This window comes from Sciurus carolinensis, chromosome X, assembly GCF_902686445.1.
Source record: "Sciurus carolinensis chromosome X, mSciCar1.2, whole genome shotgun sequence".
NCBI classification, from domain to species: Eukaryota; Metazoa; Chordata; class Mammalia; order Rodentia; family Sciuridae; genus Sciurus; species Sciurus carolinensis.
In genome coordinates this window covers 96427862-96435081 of record NC_062232.1, presented here as the reverse complement: position 1 = coordinate 96435081, position 7220 = coordinate 96427862, and the positions used below count along the sequence as shown (strand labels likewise).

Sequence of the window (7220 nt, the reverse complement as noted above, 5' to 3'; positions counted from 1 at the left end):
AGAAAATTGGGACGGGGGGTCATGAACTGAAATCTAATTCCATGCATGTATGATTTTATCAGGATGAACCCAACTACTATATATAACTATAAGGCTCTAATAAAAAAAGAAAAGAAAACATTCCTGCCTCAAAACTATCAAACTCTGTTAAAAAAAAATCTCCTACATGAGCCCATTAGTAGAAAGAAGATTGTGAAATTTCTTTTTCAGAAGGAATAAAGACTTTTTTAAATATTCTCAAAAAATAGAGAAAGAAATCTACTACGGATGAGCACTTCTGACCTATATACACTGTTAAATGCTTGATATTGGTCCTCTCTGGCTTTGTTCATGGGGGAAGGTTAGGAAACAGGATGACAGTGAGTAATGGTGAAAAGAAGAAGGAATAACATTGATGCACAAAGTGAATCCTTAGCAAAGATATTCCATATACAAAATTGATTAGGGGAGAGGCTGTAGCACAACACCCGCATATAATAATTTAGGCAGGGGCTGGGGATGTAGCTCAGTTGGTAGAGTGCTTGCCTCCCATGCACAAGGCCCTGGGTTCAATCCCCAACACCACCAAAATAATAATAATAATAATTTAGGCAATCATAAGTATATGAGAACAGTTCTAACTTAGGGCAAGTTTCCTGGGAGCCATGGTGGTTGCAATAGTTAAACTCTTCCTATTGCTTACAGTGGTGGAAAGAAGGAAAGAGGTCAAACACTACTTTGACAAGTCATTTAATTTTCCCTATGAAATACATAGCATTCTTATCATTTTACATGTGAGAAAACTGTCTCAGAGGCACAAACACTAGTAGATGACAGAGACATGATTTGAACCTACTACTTGCAGATTGTAAAACCCATGTTCCTTTGAATATATCAATGCCTTTCACATTTAAATGTGCACTTTAAAATCATTTAGGGAGCTTTTCAAAATTACCCCTCCCAGAGATTCTGATTCAACAAGCTAGTTATGGGCAGAGGGATAAAAGAGATAGGCATAAATTTGTATTTTATAACATATAGAAAAAAGTCACAAAAGAAATGTGTGAATCTGTGCTGCATTCCTTTTTCATTCTTTTTTTCTGCAGAGTATTTTAATTGTATAGATATTCCAAATATGTTTAACCATTTTCCAATTGATGCACATTTGGGTGGCTTTCAGTTTGAGCAAAATGTGAAAAAAACTGCTAAAAACACTCTTTTGATGGACAGATGCCCTCATTTTTCAGCTATGAGTCATGCATTATCATGGAGTTCAACCACACAAAAAAGGAGATGAAAATGGGTTCTTAGGGATGCAAAATAATCTTAGATGCTGCAATGATTCATAGCCTTTTAAAAAACTACAAAATACCACAATAGCATACACAGATATCCAGTATATCTGGACTCTTACGATTTCATAGAGGGGGTGGGCATAAGGAAATGTAAGTCTAATAAGGCTCCAGGCACTGGGATGGGGGTAAGGATAATAAAAACAAAGGAAATACTTCTGAGATATACTGCTGAATACCTAGGAGTGCAGTGTATGCATATGTTCAACTTTAATATATACTGCCAAAGAGTTTTCCAGCATGTTTATATTTTAAAAGCACCAGAGGTGATTCTAACATGTATCCAGATCTGAGGACAGCCTTCTACTATGCTATTTACAATAGCAGAACAAGAGGTATATCACCAGGATGTGGGTTTTTCCTACCTCCCATCTTCCTTGGTCGTTACTAAAACCCCTAACCAACCACCTCTCCTCCAGGCTTTGAAACTAATTCTGTGAGGATATTAACAAACTCTAGATTATTTCATCAAATAAGTCAGTGACAGTTCATCCTAAAGACTAATTCTAACTCTAACTCTGCATCCCAGTTATTAGAAGCAGCTGCAAGCCTCCTTGTTTTTCTCTGTCCACCCTTTGGGAAATATATTGCTGAACCTAAGTTTCTGCCTTGTCTATACTTTTTTATTTTCCACTGTTAACTGAATTCCACACTCCCAGAAGTTTTAGCTAAGAAATTAACAGAAGAAATCATGATGTTTTTCAACAATATTTTAAGGTAATACATTGTCTTGAAACACAGAGAAAGTAGTCAAGGTACTTAGCAAGTGTTGCCTGCTCACCTCCCTACCAGCCAATGCTGTGCCCACTCCCTTTCAAGTCTACCCTTTGGCACCCTCTGTTTCATGTTAGAAACAAGGCAAACTTCTGTGTTCTCTGCTTTCCCAGTTGGACTTCTTATCTCCCAAAGCTGGGTCTCTCTTCCAGCATCTGTCCTATATCAGAGGTTCTAGCCTCACCTAACTATAGACTTTTTGTACAAAGGTGTCTTATCACAGTAAAAATAATAATAATAATAATCAAAGATTCCTGCATCCTGAGTCTGAGATCAGTTTTTGTGTGTACAAAGTAATAGCCCCAAACTGAATCCTTAGCAAAGATATTCCATATACAAAATTGATTAGGGGAGAGGCTGTAGCACAACACCCGCATATAATAATTTAGGCAGGGGCTGGGGATGTAGCTCAGTTGGTAGAGTGCTTGCCTCCCATGCATTAATTCTAATTTATATTCTTGATTTTAAGGTTATGAATATTTCTTTTTCACCTTCCTATGCTCTGTATTTTCTAGATATGGCTACATTTAGATGATCAAATATTATCTTCTAATATAGACAAAATTATTTTACATTGTAAAGTCCTTGTTTCACAAGAATTAGTCTTCGCTTTCCTGTTGCAATGTTTAGAAGATGACTAAACTCAAACAGATGTTGAAACTGAAGCAGCCCTTTTTAGGCAGTAACTGTGGAAACCAAATTTTCCTTCACCACTGGCTGCCTCACTAAATCCAGGCTAATCCAGTTTCAGCAGTTGGTGGGGTGAGAAGGGGCCTGTGTAGCTCAGGTAGCCAGATTGCACTTCCATTGCTACAAATGTAACTGGACCTCAGCTACAACATGGTCATTTGGCATTTCTGGTGACTAATCAACATGTGAAGGAATGTTAACTTTGTTAACTTTTGTTATTTCCTCAGACAGAGATTAATCCTCTCAACCATACCTAGACTTCCAAGGCCGTTGGACCAAGCAGAAGAACAGTAATTCCCTGGAAAGAAAATATTGGCTTAGAGTAGAAAGGATGGAAAAAACAAGTCCACGTCTTTTAAAAATTGCATTTATTTTCAAGTGAGTAAAAGTGAATCATGATCTCCCTCTAGTGTCCAAAAGAAGAGTAGCTATACTCAATACTAAGGTTTTGATTTGCATTTCTCTGATGATTAGTAAGTTTGAGCACTGTTTCAACTACTTGTTGGCTATTGCAAATCTTTTTTGAGTAATGTCTATTTAGGGCTATTGCCCATTTTTCATTAAATCAAATTTTTTGCTATCGAGTTGCTTGAGTTCCTAGTGTATTCTGGATAAAAACCTCTTGTCTGATGTAAATTTTCTCCCATTCTGTAGGTTTTCTCTTTGCTCTATTGCATCTTTATTTTGCTGCGCAAAAGATTTTTAGTTTAATCCCATTTGTCTATTTTTGGTTTTGTTGTCTGTGCTTTTGGGATCTTGTCCATAAAAATCTGCTGGTGCTTTGATCTTGGACTTCCCAGCCTCCAAAATCAGGAGCACAAATGTCTGTCATTTATATAAAATACCCAGTCTAAGGTATTTTATTAAAACATCTCAAATGGACTAAGACAGTGATATTTACACAATATTATTAATATATTTAATGCCAGTAAATTGTATACTTACTAAAGGTTAAAACGATGTGTTATGCTATGTATATTTTACCACAATAAGAAAATTGAGATATCACACTTCCATTCTCCAATCAAATCAAGTGTGCACATACATACAAAAGATATGCATTTATATCTGATAATACTGTGGACTAAGTTCTGGAATTATGAATAGTCTCTTTTTTTAGGAAACATCAAGATATTTAGGATATAGGAGGCAAGGGAACTGAAAAGGAGAAAATGTCAAGTAAAGGTGAAATGTGGGACCCACAATGTAAGATTAGTAGGTCAGAACTTAAAGTGTAGAAGGAACCAACAAATACTTCCCAGTGGCATGTCTAGGAATATCCATGACTAATGTTCAGCTTTTGAAGTATTTATTTGTTTTGCTGTTAACCTCTGAGTTATATGGAAAAAAACTTTCCATTTTATACCTATAGCCATCTGATATTTGATAAGGCACCAAAAATATATCTTGGACAAAAGACAGCCTATTTAACAAATGGTACTGGGAAAACTGGCTATCTATATGTAGAAAAATTAAATTAGACCTCTCTCACCCTGCACAAAATTCAAATCTAAATGGATGAAAGACTTGGAAATTAGACCCAAAACTTTATAACTACTAAAAGAAAACATAGGGTCAACACTCCATCATTGGGGTACTGGCACTGACTTCCTTAACAAGACCCCCAAAGCACAAGAAATAAAATCAAGAATCAGTAAGTGGGATTCGAACTAAAAAGCTCTGCACAGCAAAGGAAACAAGAACATGAAGAGAGAGTGTACAGAATGGGAGAAAAATCTTGGCTAACTATTCCTCCAATGGAGGATTAATATCCAGAATATACAAAAACTCAAAAAATTTAACTCCAAAACAAAAACCAAAAAACCCAGTCAACAAATGGGCAAAAGAACTAAACAGAAACTTCCCAAAACAAGAAACACAAATGGGCAACAAATACAAGAAAAAATGTTCAACATCTCTAGCAATCAGGGAAATTCAAATTAAAATGATACTAAGATTTCATCTCACTCTAGTCAGAATGGCAATGAGGGCTGGGGAGATAGCTCAGTTGATAGAGTGCTTGCCTTACAAGCACAAAGCCCTGGGTTCGATCCCCAGCACTGAAAAAAAAAAAAAAAAACAGAATGGCAATGATAAAGAATACAAACAACAATAAATGCTGGTGAGGTTGTGGGAGGAAAGATACTATCATACATTGTTCATGGGGCTGCAGAATAGTACAACCATTCTGGAAAGCAGTATGAGAAGTTCCTCAAAAACTAGGGATGGAACCATCATATGACCTAGCTATCCCACTCCTTGGTATTTCCCCAAAAGATCTGAAATCAACATACTACATTGACACAACCAACTCAATGTTTATAGCAGCACAATTCACAATAGCTAAATTGTGGAATCAAACCAGGTGCCTGTCAATAGGTGAATGGATTAAGAAATTGTGGCATACACACACACACACACACACACACACACACACACACAATGGAGTCATAAAAAAGAATGAAATTATGGCATTTGCAAGTAAATGGATGGAAATGGAGAACATCCTGCTAAGTGAAATTAGCCAAAATCAGAAACTCCAAGGTTTAATGTTTCCTCTCATATGCAGAAGCTGGAAGGAGACATAGGATATCATAAAGAACCAATCAAACACAAATTAATAGATGAGCAAAAGGAAGTATAGTAGAGCAAAGGAAGGAGAATGGGTGAAGGGAGGGAGGACAGGAGGGAAAAAGGGGAAGGAATGCGGGGAGATCATGAACTGAAATCAAATTCCATGCATGTATGAGTTTGTTGGGATGAACCCAACTACTATATATAACTATAAAGCTCTAATAAAAAAGAAAAACATTTGCCATAAGAAGTGTTTATTCTATTTGGACAACCCCTCAGAAGAAATATACCTCAAATTTCAAGCCTAGACATTTTCCTGACTAGTAAGAGAATTTATATGCCCTATGTTTTGGTGAGGTAAATTATAATAAGGTGAATGAGGTAATAGAAATGGGTTTAAAATAGGTTTGGTTAGCAAATTTAATTTAATATGACATCATTAATTCTATCATTTTTAATGTTAGTAACACAAACACATTTCTATAAGAATTTAAAGTAGTCCCTGAAATCAACTTAAACAATAAAGTTACAGGCTAAAACTTTTGTAGTTCAAAGTTTCATATCACAGGCTCTCTCAACCATTAAAAACCAAACATATAATAGACACTATAGTGATATTTACAAGAAACTGATAATGCATACATTCAAAGTCAAAGGAACTGCTTTACCCCACTTGACTTAAAAGTTCTTCTATTGTGTTCTTGTAACTACCAAATATATGGGCTGGGGATATAGCTCAGTTGGTAGAGTGCTTGTCTCGCATGCACAAGGCCCTGGGCTCAATCCCCAGCACTGTAAGAAAAGAAAAAAAAAAACTACCAAATATAGCCATTCCACTTAGAATGATAAATAATTTAAGACTTGAAAGAATTTGTGACCTATGTTTTAATTTTAATTTTAATCACTGTGGAATGAAAATATTCCTAAATTGATATTTTTATTCATACATAATTCAATGGCTTTGGGGAAAGATTTATATTTTAAGTGTATTTCAGGATTTTTTTGTTCATTTAATGGTAAGTAACTTTTAATCATCATTTTCTACAGATAGGTGTAAGAGGTTCTGACATACCATTGCACAGTAGGGTGACTATAGATAATAATAATGTATTGTACATTTCAAAAAGCTGGAACAGAGGATTTTGAAAGTTGTCACCATAAAAGATTTGACAAATGTGTGAGGAAACAGAGATGTCTACTGTGACTCAAACATTAAACAATGTACACATTATGGAAATATCATGTTACACCATTAAGACATATAAATTTTATGTTTTCAAGTGCTAGTTAAAAAAAGTTAATTAAAATCATTTAACAGAGACAGTCATTTTTAGTGTGATTTTGATGCCTTTAATAATTTTCCTTAGTTTTTTAATATATTACCCCAGACTAAATATACCAATATTAGTTTAGTAAAATATGAAAACTTCAATATTAGTATGGATAAGATATAGGATAGGTTCTAAATTACTGCTGAGGGCCTCACACTGAGTTGCTGAGGCTGGCCTTGAATTTGTGATCCTCCTGCCTCAGTCTCCCAAGTCGCTGAGATTACAGGCACATGCCACCATATCAAGCACATACTCTCCTTTTTACTAAGGAAATTTTTTCTCTTTCTGTTCCTTTGTGTGGGGGGATGTGGCGCTGGGAATAGGAGGCCTTGTGCGTGCTAGGCAAGCACTCTACAACTGACATATCTCTGATCTCTCCCAGAAGAGGAATACTAAGACTTACATGATTTCACATTTGTTCTTATAACTTTGTATAAGGGGTTGGCTGTAGTATTACTTCTTTGTAGTTGATATAAACTCACTCTTTCCCCACTCAGAAAATGTAGTTAGCCCTCTATTT

General features: G+C 35.6%; 1 non-coding gene across 1 annotated transcript; it reads left to right on the top strand.

The window, feature by feature from the left end:
* Positions 1–494: 494 nt before the first annotated feature.
* Trnag-ccc (transfer RNA glycine (anticodon CCC)) lies at positions 495–567 on the top strand. The gene has a single exon. It is a non-coding gene; the product is annotated as a tRNA-Gly (tRNA).
* Positions 568–7220: the final 6653 nt, after the last annotated feature.